A 19,803-nucleotide genomic window follows, 5' to 3' on the forward strand; every position below is an offset into this window, starting at 1 on the left:
TGACAAGCAGGGGTTGCCTTTGAGGCATTGCTGAGCAAACGCATGCAAGCAGGTTGCCTCAGCAAAGACATAGAAGAGCGAGCCAACACATGAAGGGAGAAGGTTCATGAGCTAACAAAGGAAGGGAGGAACCGGTTGGTTGTCTGAGCCAATACAGGTCAGGTGGCTGCCCAGGCGAGGGGAGCTGTGATTGATACAAGAATGTGGGCAGAAAACTAAAATGCTTCCTGACCTGGTCACTTTCAACAGCCAGCAGGGGCTGTAGGACGCTTTAGACAAAGGCACCTGAGCTCACGAGACCTCCATATCCGCTCCTGGGGAGAAGATGGGCTTGTGGCCACGGAGCAGCCCTTGAAGCCTGAGACCTGGGTTCTAACCCTTGCTTTGGCACAGGACCAAACAGTGTGTCTAAGGAAATTACATCTTCCCCCCCAGGGCCTGAAACTGTAAATCTGTGTAATGGAATGCACACACAAATGCCTTGGTTTGTGTAATGAAAATGTTTAGTAATACATCATTTGATTCCACCTCTAATCAATGCCACCATTCTTGCACCCAAGAACTAAGAGAGCATTGATACATCATTTCAAGTTAATAATAAATACTTCCAAGGGGCACCCACACACCTAGTAATAAACAACTTATCTGCGACCCACCAACCTGGTACAACACACAGCACCAAAAAGCCTCACACTAGCTGGGACACAGTGATATCATCCATGTTTACATCCTTCAAGGGACATGCATGGGGGAAGCGTGGACAGACACACACACACACACTATAAACACGACCATAAAGAAATGTGTATACAGTGGACCAAAACAAGTGTAAGTGCACTTTCTTTTTTTGGTTATGAACACGCTACAAAGGCAGGTCCCTCTAGCACAATACGCGGCGTAGAATGGCGTGCACACGCAGGTAACCCTCCCTCCCTCCCATCCAGTCAGGGGGTCAGACACTCACCTAGATCCGAACCTCCTAGAGTAGAAGTAACCACTGCCACAGAAATGATCCCAGGGCACAAACAGACTACAGCTCCTTTGGCAGCTCAGCCCTCTAGACGCAGGAGCACAACAGGTCTCAAAGTCCACCAGAGGACAGAGTCTGCTGGAGCCAAGCCTACCCTGCACCCTGCACAGGTAACCTCTCCGAAGCCACCATAACATCATGAGCACAGAGCATGGAGAAGTGCAGGGTCAGGGAGGGCACGCCTTATCCAGAGAACCTAGATCACTTACAACACACCCACTCCTGCCAGGCCCGGTACAACACACTGCCTTCAGGTGCAAACTGGGCAAGATACAGTGCTCCGCCTTCAGCCGTAACCCAGAGCACGGCACAGCATTATGCTTCCGGGTGTACACCTGGGCCAGGTGCAACAGACTGCCTTCAGCTGTACACCTGGGCCACGTACTGCATACTACCTTCAGATGTATACAGTAAGATACAGTGCTCTGCCTTCAGCCGTAACCCAGAGCACGGCACAGCATTATGCTTTCGGGTGTTCACCTGGGCCAGGTGCAATAGACTGCCTTCAGCTGTATACCTGAGCCACGTACTGCATACTACCTTCAGATGTATACAGTAAGATACAGTGCTCCCCCTTCAGCCGTAACCCAGAGCCAGGCACAGCATTATGCTTTTGGGTGTACACCTGGGCCAGGTGCAACAGACGGACTTCAGTTGTATACCTGGGTCACGTAAAACGTATACTCAGTAAGATACAGTGCTCCGCCTTCAGCCAGGCACAGCATTATGCTTTCGGGTGTACACCTGGGCCAGGTGAAACAGACTGCCTTCAGCTGTATACCTGGGCCACGTACTGCATACTACCTTCAGTTGTATACAGTAAGATACAGTGCTCTGCCTTCAGCCGTAACCCAGAGCCAGGCACAGCATTATGCTTTCGGGTGTACACCTGGGCCAGGTGTAACAGACGGACTTCAGTTGTATACCTGGGTCACGTAAAACGTATACTCAGTAAGATACAGTGCTCCGCCTTCAGCCAGGCACAACATTATGCTTTCGGGTGTACACCTGGGCCAGGTGCAAAAGACTGCCTTCAGCTGTACACCTGGGCCACGTACTGCATACTACCTTCAGATGTATACAGCAAGATACAGTGCTCTGCCTTCAGCCGTAACCCAGAGCCAGGCACAGCATTATGCTTTCGGGTGTACACCTGGGCCAGGTGCAACAGACTGCCTTCAGCTGTACACCTGGGCCACGTACTGCATACTACCTTCAGATGTATACAGCAAGATACAGTGCTCTGCCTTCAGCCGTAACCCAGAGCCAGGCACAGCATTATGCTTTCGGGTGTACACACTGATTTCAGCCGTACACCAGGGCAAAGCACAGCATTCAACCTTCAGCCCTACACCCAAGACTGATACAATACATGGTTTTCAGATGTGTGCCTGCACTAGGTACAGCACTCTGCCTTCAGCTGTATCCGTGGCCCAGGCTCACCTCCCTTCCTTCATCAGTATATATATGAATGGTACAACACACTCCAGTCTGTCGTACACCTTGGCCAAATACGCCAAACTGCCTTCAGGTGTAAATCAGGCCAGGTACAGCACTGTACATTCAGTAGTACACGCAGGTCATATACAGCACTCTGCCTTCACCTGTATCCGTGGCCCAGGCTCACCTCCCTTCCTTCATCAGTATATATATATGAATGGTACAACACACTCCATTCAGTTGTATACCTTGGCCAAATACGCCAAACTGCCTTCAGGTGTAAATCAGGCCAGGTACAGCACTGTACATTCAGTAGTACACGCAGGTCATTTACAGCAATCTGCCTTCAACTGAATACCTGTCCAGTTACGGCACACTGGCTTCGGCTGCATAGGTGACCAGATCCAGCAGTGTACCTCCAGTGGCACATCTGGGCCAGGTGAGGGACTATGCCTTTAGCTGTGTACCATGGCCGTTTACAGCACAATGCCTACAGACACACACCCGAGCGAGGAATAGCATATTGCCCTTAGCTGTACACCTTGGCAAGGCAAATACCTGTGCATTCACCTGTATACCAGGGCCGGGTACACAACACTGCCTTCAGCTGTATATCTGGGCCAAGTACAGCACACTACCTTCAGCCGTACATGGAAGTCAGATTAAGAACTGTGCCTTCAGCTGTATAAAAGGCAAGGTGCAGCACTTGGTCTTCCGTCAAATACTTGAGCCAGGTACAGTACTGCCTTCACTAGTACTGCTGAACCAGATACAACACTGCATTCAGCCATAAACGTGCTGACTCGCTCTGTAAACCTGGACTCTCTACAGCACACTGCTTTCAACCATATCCCTGAGCCAAGTACAGCACTTTGACTTCAGCCATATACCTAGGAAGGTATACCACACTACCCTAAGCCTCATACCTCGGCCAGGTATACCACACTACCTTGCACCTCATACCTGGGCCAGGTGTACCGCACTACCCTGAGCTTCATACCTCGGCCAGGTATACCGCACTACCTTGAGCTGCATACCTGGGCCAGGTGTACTACACCACCTTGAGCCTCATACCTGGGCCAGGTGTACTACACCACCTTGAGCCTCATACCTGGGCCAGGTGTACCACAATACCTGGAGTCACATACCTGGGCCAGGTGTACTACACCACCTTGAGCCTCATACCTGGGCCAGGTGTACCACAATACCTAGAGTCACATAAATGGGCCAGGTGTACTACACCACCTTGAGCCTCATACCTGGGCCATGTGTACCACACTACCTTGCGCCTAATACCTGTGCCAGGTGTATTACACTACCTTGCGCCTCATACCTGGGCCGGGTGTACTACATTACCTTGAGCCACATACCTGGGCCAGGTGTACCACGCTACCTTGAGCCTCATACCTGGGCCAGGAGTACTACATGACTTTGAGCAGCATACCTGGGCTAGGTGTACATTACCTTGAGTCTCACACCTGGACCAGGTGTACCACACTACCTTGAGCCTCATACCTGGGCCAGGTGTACTACACTACCTTGAGCCTCATACCTGGGCCAGGTGCACCACACTACTTTGAGCCTCATACCTGGGCCAGGTGTACCACGCTACCTTGAGCCTCATAGCTGTGCCAGGTGTACTATATTACCTTGAGCAGCATACCTGGGCCAGATGTACATTTCCTTGAGCTACAAACCTGGGCCAGCTGTATTACATTACCTTGAGCCATATACCTGGGCCAGGTGTATTACATTACCCGGAGCCATATACCTGGGCCAGGTGTATTACATTACCATGGCCATATAACTGGGCCGGGTGTATTACATTACCATGGCCATATACCTGGGCCAGCTGTATTACATTACCTTGAGCCATATACCTGGGCCAGGTGTACCACATTACCTTGAGCTTCATACCTGGGCCAGGCACACCACACTACCCTGGGCCTCACACCTGTGCCAGGTGTACTACATCACTTTGAGCAGCAAAATTGTGCCAGGTGAACATTACCTTGAGTCTCACATCTGGACCAGGTGTACCACACTACCTTGAGCCTCATACCTGGGCCAGGTGTACTACATTATTCTGAGCCAGGTGTACCACGCTACCTTGGGCCTCATACCTGTGCCAGGTGTAATACATCACTTTGAGCAGCATAATTGTGCCAGGTGTACATTACCTTGAGTCTCATACCTGGACCAGGTGTACCATGCTACCTTGAGCCACATACCTGGGCCAGCCTCATACCCGTGCCAGGTGTGCTAAAACATTTTTTATTGCAGGTCTCCCACAGGAATGGTGCTACTTGCTGTGAGACGTTGGCCTGATCTATGCTTTTCACTAATTATAGTGGGCACCTTGTATCAGTCCAAACAACCCCTTATGGTGAATACGTTAAAGACAACCTTTCTTGAAAGCTATCCTAGTGGTAGCTATGGAGAGCAGCCTTCAGGCTAAGTCTTGAAGGAATGTAAAGCAGCTTGTGTTACCAGTCTATAATCTCTTGAATGACCAAATGAAAGGACAACCACACCAGGTATATATTTAAAATATATGTATTTAAGATAAAACACACACCTCTAGTCTCTTTAGGAGACTGCAGTTCGAAGTACTTAAGTTACAAGTCAGTATTCAACAGTAATAGCACAAATACACGTTTGGGCCCTAGGAGCGTACCAAACCATATACCAAAAAAGTGGTATAAGAACCGCGACTGAATTAGGCACAAGGCCTAGAGCCTGTATAATCGCTGGGACCCCAAGGAACCACCCAAGTTAGTGTGCAGTGTGAGAACACAGCCGCGGGTTCCCGTTAGCTTCTATGGGCAATGTCGCGGTTGGAAATTTTAAGATTAGGGACACTTTGAAATGAGTCAGGACCAAACCCTTTTGGACTTAGGAAGTTCTAGGGCTAGCACCCACGGGAGCACCGGAGTACTCGTGTTACCCCACCCAGGGAAGCCGGGTGCATAGGTGTCTTTTGGTGTTGTCGCGTCATCTATTTCAATGGAAGCTGGCGAAGAAGTGCTGCTGCCCTGAAGAGAAGTGTCCGAAGCGATCCAAGCCTGGATCTAGGATGGAAGGAACCTGAAAGCAGAGGGGACAGAGTCTGGGTCACTTACCAGTGACCAAGGGCACGATTGACCAGTGCCCACAGATGTCGAGTGATTAAGGTGAGTTGACGGGTGTCTTGACTCTTCAGCCACGAGGTCCAGGAGGCGCCGATGACGACCAGGAGCTGGATTCGAGCTGTCCCTCGAAGTCTGTCGAGTGCTGCGGTGTCGGCGACCAGATTGGACCCAACAAGCCTTGGCAACGGCAAGTCACTTGGAATCAGAGAAAGGACGCGGTGCAGACCAGCAAGGTCTGGGGGACTCACCCAGCGAGGGTAAGTCGGGGCACGTCTGGAGCAACCAGGAAAGCCCAATCATTAGAGGAGTTTCCTTCGTGGGGACCTACTAGCCAACAGGCTAGCGATCGCGAAGGAGCCTCGAGCGATCGCACTGGAAACTAGCCCACGGGTCACTCGTGGAGTGGAGGCCAGAAATCTTCGGTGCAGAGGATGCTCAAGGCTGGGGCTACTCGGAGCCCAAAGCACAACTTTGAGGAAGACCAGGAAGATGATGTTGCTGCAAAAGATCACGGTGTCCAGAAGTCACGGTTCCACGTCACCCACGATAGCCACGGGCCTCAGCTTTGCTGTGGACTCAGGGTAGCCTCGGGGAAGTCTGGAAATCCACCTCTGGTGATGCAAAGACGGCGGCGTCCGGCGGGAGCTTCAGCGATGCAGACCAGTCAGTTGCTTCTTTGGTGCCTGCCAAGCAGGGGAGTCACTCCTTGACCCCAAGGGCGATTTCTTCAGTCTTCTAGGCAAAGTAGAACGTCGAAGGTCCAGGATATATGTTTGCAAAGTTTCGTCCAGGGTAATCTAAAGTCGCAAGGACTGGGTTCTCATACTTGTACAAAGTTTGAGGGTTGGACATACTCTAGGGACCCACCTATGGGAGGGTTTGGAAAGAGGGGTGGTTACACCCATTTACTTTGTCCAGTTTCGTGCCAGAGCAGGGGCAGGTAGCCCCTGCAACCGGTTTGAACTGGATTATACACAGGGACACCAAGTGTGACCCCAGTGCAGGACTTCAAAGCACCAGAGTGCTCCCGCCCAGCCCCGATACACATCTGCCTGTCTGGGGAGGTGGTTACACCTCCCTGGGACAGGAAACCTATTGTCCAGGCCTCCCCTGCCGGAGTTTCGGTCAGCAGCAGGAGGCTAGACCCGTGTCTGTGGGTGGCAGAGGCATCCATTTTGTGATGCCAGGGCTGTAGAAGGTCCTACCGGGTTAGACCATTGTGAACATGTCTCTCCCTCTAGAAGGGTGGAATGCTACCCCCGCCGCCAGAACTGGCGGGGGGGAGGGGGTTGGGGGTAGTATTCCAAAGTGTTTGACACCAAACACGATATGTTTCCGTGCAGCCATCCCAAAGTTAGCATTTACCGCAAGGTTATAATGCACTTAAGAGTATATGGTCAGCCTGCACCACAAACAGCATCAGAGGAGGTACTCCGAACGCTACAGAGGGGCTCTGCTCATGAAGGGGCACCCTCTCACATAAAAACCAAGCACTCTGCCTTCAAGATTGTTAAGGCCTGCCATAGGAGCGACTTATAGGTTTTATATGTGTGAGCATTGGTAGTGATATAGGTAGCCTATACCACAGTAAGGGGTGCAAGCACCACCGTACCCAGGCTGCAGTAGCAGACCTGTGGTGTCATTTTAGAGTGCTTCCCAGGGATAGCATAATACATGCTTCAGCCCCTGGTAGGCCTCTGAGGTACCTATGTCCTAGGTACATAGTATACCATATACAAAGGGGCTTATAAAGCACTCCAGAACCCAATTAGAAATGTACCTAATGTGCATGGAAACCATTTTACAGAGAAAGCAGATAGACTGGGGCCCTGAATAGCAGGGCCACAGCCAGACTAAGTCATAAACCAGCAAAACACCAGGCAAAAAGTGGGGGCAACCATATAGTCAGATTCCACCTTCCTACACTTGCTACCTGTGCAGGACAAGCAAAAACAAAGCTGGCGAGTATGCAAGTCTTGGGGCAGAGACCAAGGGTTCAATGTTCTTCAACAGGGCACTCTTACCCCAGCTACACATGGTAACTCGAAGCACACACAGGCTCCCACATAAAAGGGGAGACGTCAGCAGCGAAGCAGTATCCCCTTCAATGACAACATGGAGCTTCCCCAGTCTCCCTCGATGTTGATGTGCAGCAGGTTTTCCTCGTCTTGAGCAGCTTTCTTAAGTCTCCTTGTGTTTCGAATAACAGAATAGTCTCCGTAAGCCTCAGAATGCTTGGTCTCTGTTCCAGTACCTCACTTGACAAACTGCAGCCCAGCTCCTTCTGTCAGACTGGCAAATTCCTTTCACCAGTGCTCTGTCACAGAGACACCTTCTTGAGGCTAAACTAGGGGTTGGAGGAACTCGTGGAGTTTTACTCCATGGAATTCCACGGAGTTACATAAAAACTCTGCGAGATTACGCAGACTTCCGCCCACCCCCATTCAAGTGATTGTCAACGGAAAGTACCAATGCCATGTGTTATGCGTCGTCCGCCAGTACTGTGGCACACATTTCAGGCTGCCACCAACCGCTGCTCATTTACAATCCGGCCATTCAACCTTTGCCAATGTACGATAGGACTTTTTTCCCCCATTCTTGTCTCAATTCTCCGAGACCTGGCGCAGCTTTGTCGAATGCCTGCTTCACAGTCTGTATTCCACTCTACAATATGGAGTCATTGTCAGTGGGCCTGTGTGGGCAGGGAAACCCCTTCACCTCTCCTGTTCACCGATGCCGCAGGGAGTGGTGCACATGGACCAGTCCAACTTCTGCACCATCTCTTCCTCGCCTACTGCTCTCCTACGCTTCAACCCCAACACGCCACAGGCCAGTGCTACCCATGTGTGTCTCCAATTCCACTGCTACTCACAGCTGCCAAGAGGGGCTGTCCAGCGTGCTCAAAATCCCCTGCTACATACCTAGCTTGTTACAAGTGTGCTGCTACTGTGTTTCCAGTCTGCATGTTTTGTTAATTTGTGGGATGTATTACGGTCAACTAAACTAACCATTTCATGCGTGTGGCACACTATCACGAGCTGAATGAAGCCCAATGTTGGCAATAGGTTGTTTCCTTGAGAACCAATTGTGGTGTTCTGGTTTGTGAAACTGAAAGGGTCTAAATAGGCCCTTGAAGTAGGCTTAGCACAAAGGGGTTTCCGTCAGGCCGACATTTTAGAGAACCCCACTGCAAAATGAATTGACATACCACAGAAGGCCTGCTCCTGTGAGGAGGGTAGCCAGAAGGCCGGTTTAACACCAGCATGACCAGTGTCGCCAGGAGGTGCGAGGTGCTGCGTCGCCAGGAGGTGCGAGGTGCTGCGTCGCCAGAAGGAGAGAGGTGCTGCGTCGCCAGAAGGAGAGAGGTGCTGCGTCGCCAGAAGGTGCTGCGTCGCCAGAAGGTGCTGCGTCGCCAGAAGGTGCTGCGTCGCCAGAACATGCTAGACGCCAGAACATGCTAGACGCCAGAAAGTGCTGGATCGTCAGGAGGTGCGAGGTGCTGGGTCGCCAGGAGGTGCTGGGTCGCCAGGAGGTGCTGCGTCGCCAGGAGGTGCTGCGTCGCCAGGAGGTGCGAGGTGCTGCGTCGCCAGGAGGTGCGAGGTGCTGCGTCGCCAGGAGGTGCGAGGTGCTGCGTCGCCAGGAGGTGAGAGATGCTGGGTCGTCAGGAGGTGCTGGGGTCGCCAGGAGGTGCTGGGGTCGCCAGGAGGTGCTGGGGTCGCCAGGAGGTGCTGGGGTCGCCAGGAGGTGCTGGGGTCGCCAGGAGGTGCTGGGGTCGCCAGGAGGTGCTGGGGTCGCCAGGAGGTGCGAGGTGCTGGGTCGCCAGGAGGTGCGAGGTGCTGGGTCGCCAGGAGGTGCGAGGTGCTGGGTCGCCAGGAGGTGCGAGGTGCTGGGTCGCCAGGAGGTGCGAGGTGCTGGGTCGCCAGGAGGTGCGAGGTGCTGGGTCGCCAGGAGGTGCGAGGTGCTGGGTTGCCAGGAGGTGCGAGGTGCTGGGTCGCCAGGAGGTGCTGTATCATCACAAATGGAGCAGCAGACTGGAGGTACCGGGCAGCCAGCCCTGCGGACAGCACACACAGCACGCTGGCTGCTCAGCAGGGCAGTCTGCTCAAGAGTGCACGCTCACGGTGGGCTGTGGCAGAGTCCGATAATAGTGTTTGTGTGTCTCGGATTTGCGTGAATAGTGTTCGGCAGACAGCACGCAGAGGGTCTGTTGATTCCACTGTATGCTCTGCTCCCCTCAGTCTCTGCGGGCAGCCAGTGATAATGGGGTGGTCTCGTGGACTACAGCTGCACAGTGACTTACCCACAGAGGATGGCACCTACTTGGACTGCCTCTGCAGTGCCATTTTACAGGGATCAGGGGAGACCCCCACGCGCATGGCCAGAGAGCTGCTGGGAGCCAGGGGTGGGTCCAAGAGGACATGGGCGGGGCATCAAAGATTGGAGGTGGACTACGAAGTAACGGGGTTACAGCATTTTATGACAACAACAACGATAATGATCTAATTGTGGACATTGCTTCGGAAGTTCAAAAAAGTCCGGGGGCCTCAGAATCAAAGGATCTCCAGAAAAGGCTATGTGTAGAATTATTCATTCAGAGCGGATGTGTACAGCGCCTAACTGCACAGAACCAATGTGCAGTGTACTAACCTATTCCCAGTAGCGGGGCAGAATACACATTGAAAGAAGATACAATAGACGCAACGTATTCACCCTGTGCTTGGCGAAAAGCGGACAACAATTTCTGCTCTTTGCCACTAGATGGCACGCGTGCACCATAGTTCGTAAGAGGAAGGCGCTCTTATGTACACACCACAAGTTGTTGTAACTAGCGTGTAGTAGTTCCGTTAGCAGAGGAGCATAATTTATTAGTAGTTCAACGTTTCAAGGGTAACACGGATTTACTAAATTCCTACAATACTGATGGCGGGATTAAAAAAACTGTCCATCCCCAGTTCAACCCCTATCCCCGGGTCAGGAAAAATGGCAGTCCAACCCCTGGTCTCCTTTCTCGGATGTCAGCTTCCTTGGTGGCCCCTTGTGGGTGCCTTGTTAGAAAAGACAAGAGCCCTGAACAACCAACTGGCCGATGAGGGCAGACTACAATCACTCCCTGAGTGACAGCTTCATCCAATCAGGGGTCTGCTACTTTTGCATCCTGGGTGCGCCTCCAATCCTGGGGCATATTTCCTGCATGGCCAATGCGTGCTCAGTCCATGATCAGTCCCTGTGAGGAGGGCGCGCTCAGTCTCTGGGTACCTGTGCGTCCCATCCCCCAGAGAGGTATTTTACTGACCACGAGGCCCCGACCATCACCCAGCAGAAAGTGAGGGGCGGTCGTCCCAGCAGAGGGGGTCTGACCTAGTGCCCACCCCAACCTTCCAAGCTTCGGCTAGGAATGGGGGGGGGGGGGTGGAGCCGGAATGTCCAGCAGAACAGACACCAGCTCGGCTCACAAACAATCGCTCATCACCCTCACCCAGTGAACCCACTGGCGCTCAATACACACCTCCCACAGGGGCTGAAAGAACACAGGTGTGGCAGACTGCACACACTTGACCAGGAGAGAGGTGGCAGGCAGCCCCTCTAGAGGGCACATGAACTGTGAGGATAGATGAAGGCTGCCACCACTGTCAGTCTACCACAGCCTGGGTAGGGAGGGCAGCAGCCCCTCTGTAAAAGAGGGGTGCATTATACATGCCCCCTTGATTTACGAGCCCAGCGCTAGGATCTTAGACCAAATAAGCAGGAAAACCCTCGGGGGAAATGTGGCTATACTGAGGTATCGATCAAGACAACCTACAGTACCTTCCGGTGACTCCCCAGGAAATCAACATAGGGCACGTGGGCGCGTTCTCCAGAGCCATGCAGGAGACTTCCCATCCCAGCACCAGGCCCTCTCCCAACCACAACGCAAGCAAGCCAAGGCTGGGTTCGCATTGTTTGGGGCTCTTCAGTCAGGTGTAGCTTGGTTCAGGTGGCACAGTGGGCACTGGACAGTCATCAAGGAGCCCGTGCAGAGCGTGGCACTGGGAATGAAGTCGGGACCGAAGCCGGTGAAGAACCCAAGGTGTGTTTGAAAGGAACAGACAGCGGCAAGGGCAGAGCCGTCACCGTTGGTCCATCTAGAGGCCCCTGCGGATCCTAGACGGCCCGAAGAAAGAACAGAAAGTGAAGAACATACGTGGCACATAATACCTGCTCCGACGATGCCAAAGGCCCTGGAAAGGAGGCTTGGACCAGGAATCCGCTACTCAGGAGTTCGGGAGCAATAACGGCCGCACTGCGCCCATTCCAGGAACCGTAACATATTTGTGCATCTGCATTACTAGAAAAACAGCCAACAATCGTCGTATGTGGTGGTAATTGTTGGCCGCAGTTTTTATTACATAATCACACTTGTACAACTCCCCCTGACACCCCTTGGAGGCCGGGGTCATAAATCGTTGTCACACATTATTACAAATGTGATGTCACGCATTGTCAGCTGGACATCATAAATCATGGGCCATAAATCATTATGCATCATAAATCATTCTGCCACAATTGGCCCTTACTTTGTTGCCATGAATCACTCTGCCTGATCCCCATAAATCAGCAGCCCTACATCATGGGTCGTAAATCATTGGTCATAAATCATTCTGTCACAAGCCATCATAATTTCGTTGTCATAAATCATTTTGCCTGCACATCATAAATCATGGGTCATAAATCATGGGTCATAAATCATCGGTATGCCATAAATCATTCTGCCACAATCTGTCATCATTCGGCTGTCATAAATCATTCTGCATGAGCATCATAAATCATCAGCCATAAATCATCGGCTGGCCATAAATCACTGGTTTGTCTTTTTGCTCATTTGCAACTCCTAGGGTCGTAAATCACCCCGACAGCTCATAGATTGTTCTTTGTTGTTTACCACGCCCCTTTGCGTGTGGGGGGTAGCCTTTTCCCTGGAGTTAGGCCCCCAACTCGCTACCTTGTTTGTCTCTTGTGCCCCACCTTCTGGCGGGGGCTGGGCTGCGAGCGCCGTCTCCGTTTGCTACCCCGATTTCGTCAGGCGCACTCACCCTGCCGTGCAGCATCCCAAAGTGAGTGGCCCTCCTTCTACACACCGCCCTGTTGGTGTGCTCCCATACAATACCAATACACTTGTTGTTTCCGCCACGCCGCCAGGGAGGCTTACGTCTTCCTGCGGCTCCCCCCAAATCTGGTCAGCTCCGACGGCAATCTTCCCACAAACGCAACGATGCGCTCTGCTCCGTCTTTGCCGTTAGTGCCCTGGCACACTTGCATCTTACTTCGATGTCTGACAGTGCTGTCTCCACCCGCAATGGGTCATACCTCTCGTGGCTGACGTCCGGTAGGCTCTGATGGCAATCTTCAATCCACACGCCATGGTGCTCTGCTCCTTCCTCGCCATTTTTGAGGCAGGACGCTTGCGTCCTGTTTGGAGTCTTACAGCGCTGTCTCCTCTCACCATGGGCCAATCATGAAAACAAAATTGGGAGACAGTCAGCTACAGTTTGTGGTGGCATGATACAATATACATTGCTCAGATCCCATCCTCTACTTCACCCCTGCTCCTGGCAGGCTCTTCCGGTAAGCACCTCTACACCATGACCTCTACCTCTCCCAGGCTCCGCTACTTCGGTTTACGGTAACTACTGGATGGGTCGGTTTACGGTACTCTGGATGGGTCGGGGGGGGCCTCAGTGGAATCTCCAAGAGGAGTTTTGTAATCTTTTACTCAGCTGACTTCTGCGTCACCGCTCACCCCCGTGTAATGTACTTACTATTCAGCTGGTCCTCTGGGTATAGACCACCGCGCTGTTACACCTGAAGTGTAATGTGTTACCCGCACTAATCTGTTTCCGCGGCACCGCCTTTGTGTTCTGCGCTAAAGTACTGCGACTAAACTTGCGAGGCTATGCCGCAATACACCGGTGTATTACTGCTTTCCATGTTTGGACTAGCCAATCTCTCCCAAGGAGACACAATCCCTTTCGGTAAACACAGGACCTATTACTCCCGCTCTGAATTATTATTATTATTTTTTTTAAATAACCCGGACACTTGCCAGAAATGTGGAGCACAAATACCAATATGAATGACAATTCGGTAATTCCGTGCACTACACCTTAACTTCGCACTTGGCTGTCTTCATTAATATCCAGTCAACAGGATTGGATCAAATGTGAAGAGCGTGTATGCTGCTTGCTCATGTCCACACAACCATCCGGTAATTCATTGTTGTGTGGTCTTTGCAGCAGGCATGCTAACCCGAGGCGCTGCGTGCCGTGACTCAAAACAAACTGATCTTATTCCTTGGGGGTGAAATCACGAGTTGACATCGCACTGTTTTTTTTTTTTTTTGTCCTTGTCCCCGTGAACCAGGTTATTAACAGAAGGTTGCCTTTGTCAAGCTCAACTGGTTTACCGCTAACCCTTCCTTCTTCCTAAATTTTTTATTGGATATTTTTGGCTTAAACTTAGTATGCGCGCCCAATGAAATGCAATGTTTTCCAAACATTATCCATGTCACATTCTTGAAGTGCATTTGCTTCTTTAATTTACCGGATTCCACTTTACAACACAACTGTGTATTATGTTGTGGTACTTTCACGTCGGACATTTTCTTAACATCCAGTCCACTGAACTGTGGGAGGATGAAATACCGAGTAGGCCCTGCCAGGGGGCGCAGGGAACATAACCTTCGTATTGCTATGGGCTCCTCAATGCGGTACAATGGCCGACCTCTGCGCAACGTGCCAGACCACCCTGGGCACTACTTAGCTTGCAGGTGGCCCTACCCAAAGGCGGCAATCGGTAGATCGTGCTCCTCGAACCTAAGAACGTGCTAATGCCACTTACCCAAGGGAAGTCATTCTTTATATTATGAAATAAAGCCTGCTTTTTCAACCCCCATCCACTACAAGCCCATTTTCAGAGCGCTTACGGGGGCACCAGTTGCGTTAAAGGCAGACACATTCATTTTTGTTTGACACAAGTAATTTAATTTAATTTCCAGAATAAATACATGGCGATCCTAAAAAGCTAGGAATGGTATATCAATTCACTGCCGGGATTTGAACCCCTGACCATCAAGTGTGTCGCACAGGTCTTAGAAGCAGGCGTTTAACCAAATCAAGCCACTGCTGGGATAACCATTTGAGCTAACTGTCCAGGTCCTCCCAATTTAATTAAATAACGCAAACGATATAATAAATCTTTGCCCGCTAGAATATTTGGACCTATACGCCCTTGCCTCGATACTTCCGAGGGCACGAAACGCAGTTCACCGGAGCACCCAAGAACTACCTTCCACCAGGGCATGTCCGTTTCGTTTTTTTTTTTTTTTTTTTATATCACAGGTCACACGGACCTGTTTTCTCGGCTCCGATTTGGGTTAAGGGCTTCATCCCCGAATGGCTGTTGAGCCGCCACGCGCCCTCTTTCTCCTTGGCCGATTTTTTCTTTTTTTTTTTTTAAAGCGACCGGCCCTCCCTGTCTTTCTTCGAAGACCGGATGTGCATCCGGCGCTGGGACTTGAACCTGGGTCCCCCGTTTCAAAGCAGAACCTTGCGCGGGTGTTTTTAAGCTTGCAACCTTGTGCTTGTTTTCATTTTAAATGTAAAGAGTTAACCTTGATCGCTACTCGGTACTTAATACGATGGTACATCACAGATGGCTCTATTACTTATGACAAATTAGGAACATGTATCGGGCCGGAGCATAATATTTTTTTTATTTTTTTTTAAATTGTAAGGGTATCAGATGTGTTGGTCGCCCCCCGACCCTACTCCCGCCGGGATGCGCTGCACCTACCCCCTTCAGCAACCTTGATGACAGGCCTGCCATGCCTGCGTCCCGGAATGCACTTGATAGGGAGGGGGGGGGGGGGGGGGGTCGATGTTGAAGTGAAGACACAGGCCCGATCACCGAGCAACACAACAGTTGTGCTCCGCTAATTGCAGTAGCAACCATCCGAGCGCACTCATTCACCACTATACACTAGACTCTGGGCGCATATCTAGCGCTTTGGAGGGCATGCCTTTCCTTTTGCCACAAAGCGGCTCAAGCCGCCAGCGAAAACCGGAGATAGAAACTCTTCTGCGTTTTTTTTTTTGGGCTATTTGTATAGCGTGACTTGACCTGACGGTATCGGCGCGCGTTACATAGCACCGTATTTACATTACACATTCCGGCACGGGTAGAGTAAGTGTTTTGCCAAGGATCACCAGGTGAGGACGCGACCTCGGGGCTCGAATTCTGTCATCTTAGCAGCGGCAGCGCCGCTGGCGGGTCGCACCCTCTCCTCGCTTTGATTCCCCTCCAGTCCTACTCCTGCTAGGCAGTCGGGATGCGCCTACCCGCACGTCTTTTGCACTCATCCCTGCCAGCGGTGGGTAAGGGGGGGGGGGGATTGGTAAACCTGCAATGCATCGTTTGTTCTATTTCTAGGCTACCTTAAAGTGAGGAAGGGGCACCCGCTGCGGTGGCGGCGTTTGTGGAGCACATAACAGCCCTCCGCTCGCTGAGCCACCATCCTATAGTAACGCCACATTTGCCTACACTTACATAGCTCGCACATCGCCATTGCGCTATGAAAACGGCAGGGCAGGACAACTTATTATAACATTGCCATGGTGACCGGCAGAGACGCCGCCACTCCTCGCTCCTCGAGCCCTTACCCTGCCATTGCTTCCGGCGCTGCAAGCCTCGTCATACTGCCTGGGGAGCTGGGGGTTGTGCCCGCGTGTCTCGGCTTCGGTCCATTCCGTCCCGACCTTCTGTGCCCCGGCAGGGGTGGGGACACTTCGGGCATGTCGTCCTCCGACACCTGGCACCTCCTGTGGCGGCTGGGTTCCCTGTTCTCTCCTGCTGGTTTGGATCCGTCATCGCCTGGGTCATGATGGTGGATACCGCAGCTGCTCCTACGATCCCAAGGCCGAGTTGAAATCTTCCCAAAGTATTCGAAAGTCGTTGGCGCCGCTCCCCCAGCTCCCATAATATGCAAGTGGGCTGCCACAGGGGGGAGCGTCGTCTTATATCTCCCCTTCCTATTGTTCTTGGAAGGGAGAGGGCGGGGGCCTCAGGGCATTCCGCCCTGCGGCGCTTCCCGCTGGTGAGAACCAGTTCCTGTTCCTTGTCGGGCTCTGGCGGCCATTATGGCGCCGGCCCTCGAGCCCCCTGCGGGGGCGGCCTCTGCAAGACCGGGTGGCCGCCAACACTCTTGCGCCTCTTGAGATTCCCACTTGCGCTTCTTTGACTTTCCAGAAGACTGCGACCACAACAAAAATCTGCTATGGGATGACTTCGGAGGGTGAATGGCACGGAGTCTTGTGGTGTTTTGCAATGTCCAGCTCCACTTCACATTCCCAAACACTTCAAGGTTCATTCGGACACAGTGGAGTCAAGTTGCAACCCAAAGCACCAGAGGCCCATCAGGTTTAAACCCTTTTGTTTTAGGAAGGCACATTTCCTTTCGCACTCTGGTAAAATGTTGAAAAAGAAAATCCCATCACAGATGAATTTTGGCGTCTGTGTGCTACTGGGTGAAGCCTGGAACTGAAGGACAGGTGTGGGCAGCATGGAGCCCGAACAGGACCTACCTCCTGTAGCTGGATGGTGGAACATGGAATAAAGAACATACGTCCTACCAGAGTGGCTTCCGACTCTCGTATGAAGATTCTGCCCCCCAACTACAACAGAGACCTTCTCCATCCAAGCACCCGGGATGTGGAACAACAACCCCTAACCCAGAGGACAGCCCCAACCCTGCTCCAACTTAGGAAACAACTGAAGAGGAAGCTCACATCGCATCACGGTGCAGTAACAGTACACAAACCAGCTCCCTCTCCCAGCACATGCGGACCGCGTCCACGCCTGGGGGTCCAGAGCAGATCCCGCTGCCTGGCGGATGGCTCCCTCTCCGAAGCACATGCGGACCGCGTCCACGCCTGGGGCTCCAGAGCAGATCCCCGCTGCCGTGCGGATGGCGACCTCTCCCAGCACATGCGGACCGCGTCCACGCCTGGGGCTCCAGAGCAGATCACGCTGCCGTGCGGATGGTGACCTCTCCCAGCACATGCGGACCGCGTCCACGCCTGGGGCTCCAGAGCAGATCCCACTGCCGTGCGGATGGCTCCCTCTCCCAGCACATGCGGGCCGCGTCCACGCCTGGGGCTCCAGAGCAGATCCCGCTGCCATGCGGATGGTGACCTCTCCCAGCACATGCGGACCGCGTCCACACCTGGTGCTCCAGAGCAGATCCCGCTGCCTGGCGGATGGTGACCTCTCCCATCGCATGCGGACCGCGTCCATGCCTGGGGCTCCAGAGCAGATCCCACTGCCTGGCGGATGGCGACCTCTCCCAGCACATGCGGACCGCGTCCACGCCTGGGGCTCCAGAGCAGATCCTGGCGGATGGCTCCCTCTCCCATCGCATGCGGACCGCGTCCACGCCTGGGGCTCCAGAGCAGATCCCGCTGCCGTGCGGATGGTGACCTCTCCCAGCACATGCGGACCGTGTCCACGCCTGGGGCTCCAGAGCAGATCCCACTGCCGTGCGGATGGCTCCCTCTCCCAGCACATGCGGACCGCGTCCACGCCTGGGGCTCCAGAGCAGATCCCACTGCCGTGCGGATGGCTCCCTCTCCCAGCACATGCGGACCGCGTCCATGCCTGGGGCTCCAGAGCAGATCCCACTGCCGTGCGGATGGTGACCTCTCCCATCGCATGCGGACCGCATCCACGCCTGGGGCTCCAGAGCAGATCCTGCGGATGGCGACCTCTCCCAGCACATGTGGACCGCGTCCACGCCTGGGGCTCCAGAGCAGATCCGGCTGCCGTGCGGATGGCGACCTCTCCCATCGCATGCGGACCGCGTCCACGCCTGGGGCTCCAGAGCAGATCCCACTGCCGTGCGGATGGCGACCTCTCCCAGCGCATGCGGACCGCGTCCACGCCTGGGGCTCCAGAGCAGATCCCACTGCCATGCGGATGGTGACCTCTCCCAGCACATGCGGACCGCGTCCACGCCTGGGGCTCCAGAGCAGATCCCACTGCCGTGCGGATGGTGACCTCTCCCAGCACATGCGGACCGCGTCCACGCCTGGGGCTCCAGAGCAGATCCCGCTGCCGTGCGGATGGTGACCTCTCCCAGCACATGCGGACCGCATCCACGCCTGGGGCTCCAGAGCAGATCCCGCTGCCTGGCGGATGGCTCCCTCTCCCAGCACATGCGGACCGCGTCCACGCCTGGGGCTCCAGAGCAGATCCCGCTGCCATGCGGATGGCGACCTCTCCCAGCACATGCGGACCGCGTCCACGCCTGAGGCTCCAGAGCAGATCCCGCTGCCGTGCGGATGGTGACCTCTCCCAGCACATGCGGACCGCGTCCACGCCTGGGGGTCCAGAGCAGATCCCGCTGCCTGGCGGATGGCTCCCTCTCCCAGCACATGCGGACCGCGTCCACGCCTGGGGCTCCAGAGCAGATCCCGCTGCCATGCGGATGGCGACCTCTCCCAGCACATGCGGACCGCGTCCACGCCTGAGGCTCCAGAGCAGATCCTGCTGCCTGGCGGATGGCTCCCTCTCCCAGCACATGCGGACCGCGTCCACGCCTGGGGCTCCAGAGCAGATCCCACTGCCGTGCGGATGGTGACCTCTCCCAGCACATGCGGACCGCGTCCACGCCTGGGGCTCCAGAGCAGATCCCACTGCCGTGCGGATGGTGACCTCTCCCAGCACATGCGGACCGCGTCCATGCCTGGGGCTCCAGAGCAGATCCCGCTGCCTGGGGGATGGCTTCCTCTCCCAGCACATGCGGACCGCGTCCACGCCTGGGGCTCCAGAGCAGATCCCGCTGCCTGGCGGATGGTGACCTCTACCATCGCATGCGGACCGCGTCCACGCCTGGGGCTCCAGAGCAGATCCCGCTGCCTGGCGGATGGCTACCTCTCCCAGCACATGCGGACCGCATCCATGCCTGGGGCTCCAGAGCAGATCCCACTGCCTGGCGGATGGCTCCCTCGCCCAGCACATTATTATTATTATTATTAGTAGGTTTTGTAAAGCGCGTAGTAACCCGTAAGTATCCCAGCGCTAAGATCCAGACAGCCAGCGGAAAACAGGGGGGGGAACGCAGAGGAAAAGAAAATCAGGGAAACAGGTAAGTTTTTAGTCGTTTCCTGAATC

The 19,803-nt window shown here is 53.8% G+C and overlaps 1 protein-coding gene across 4 annotated transcripts in view; it reads right to left on the minus strand.

The window, feature by feature from the left end:
- Nucleotides 1-19,803, minus strand: part of LOC146830109 (solute carrier family 52, riboflavin transporter, member 2-like) — a 299,887-nt gene that overhangs the window by 157,531 nt on the left and 122,553 nt on the right. The window contains exon 1 of one of the 4 annotated variants that reach the window (XM_085604333.1): nucleotides 965-1,065. The exons of the other annotated variants lie outside the window; for them this stretch is intronic. The gene's annotated coding sequence lies outside the window, so the exon portion shown is untranslated. Of the gene's footprint in view, nucleotides 1-964; nucleotides 1,066-19,803 lie in introns of those variants that run through there. 4 annotated transcript variants of the gene reach the window in all.

The sequence above is a fragment of the Triturus cristatus genome, chromosome 5_1 (assembly GCF_964204655.1).
Source record: "Triturus cristatus chromosome 5_1, aTriCri1.1, whole genome shotgun sequence".
Taxonomy (NCBI): domain Eukaryota; kingdom Metazoa; phylum Chordata; class Amphibia; order Caudata; family Salamandridae; genus Triturus; species Triturus cristatus.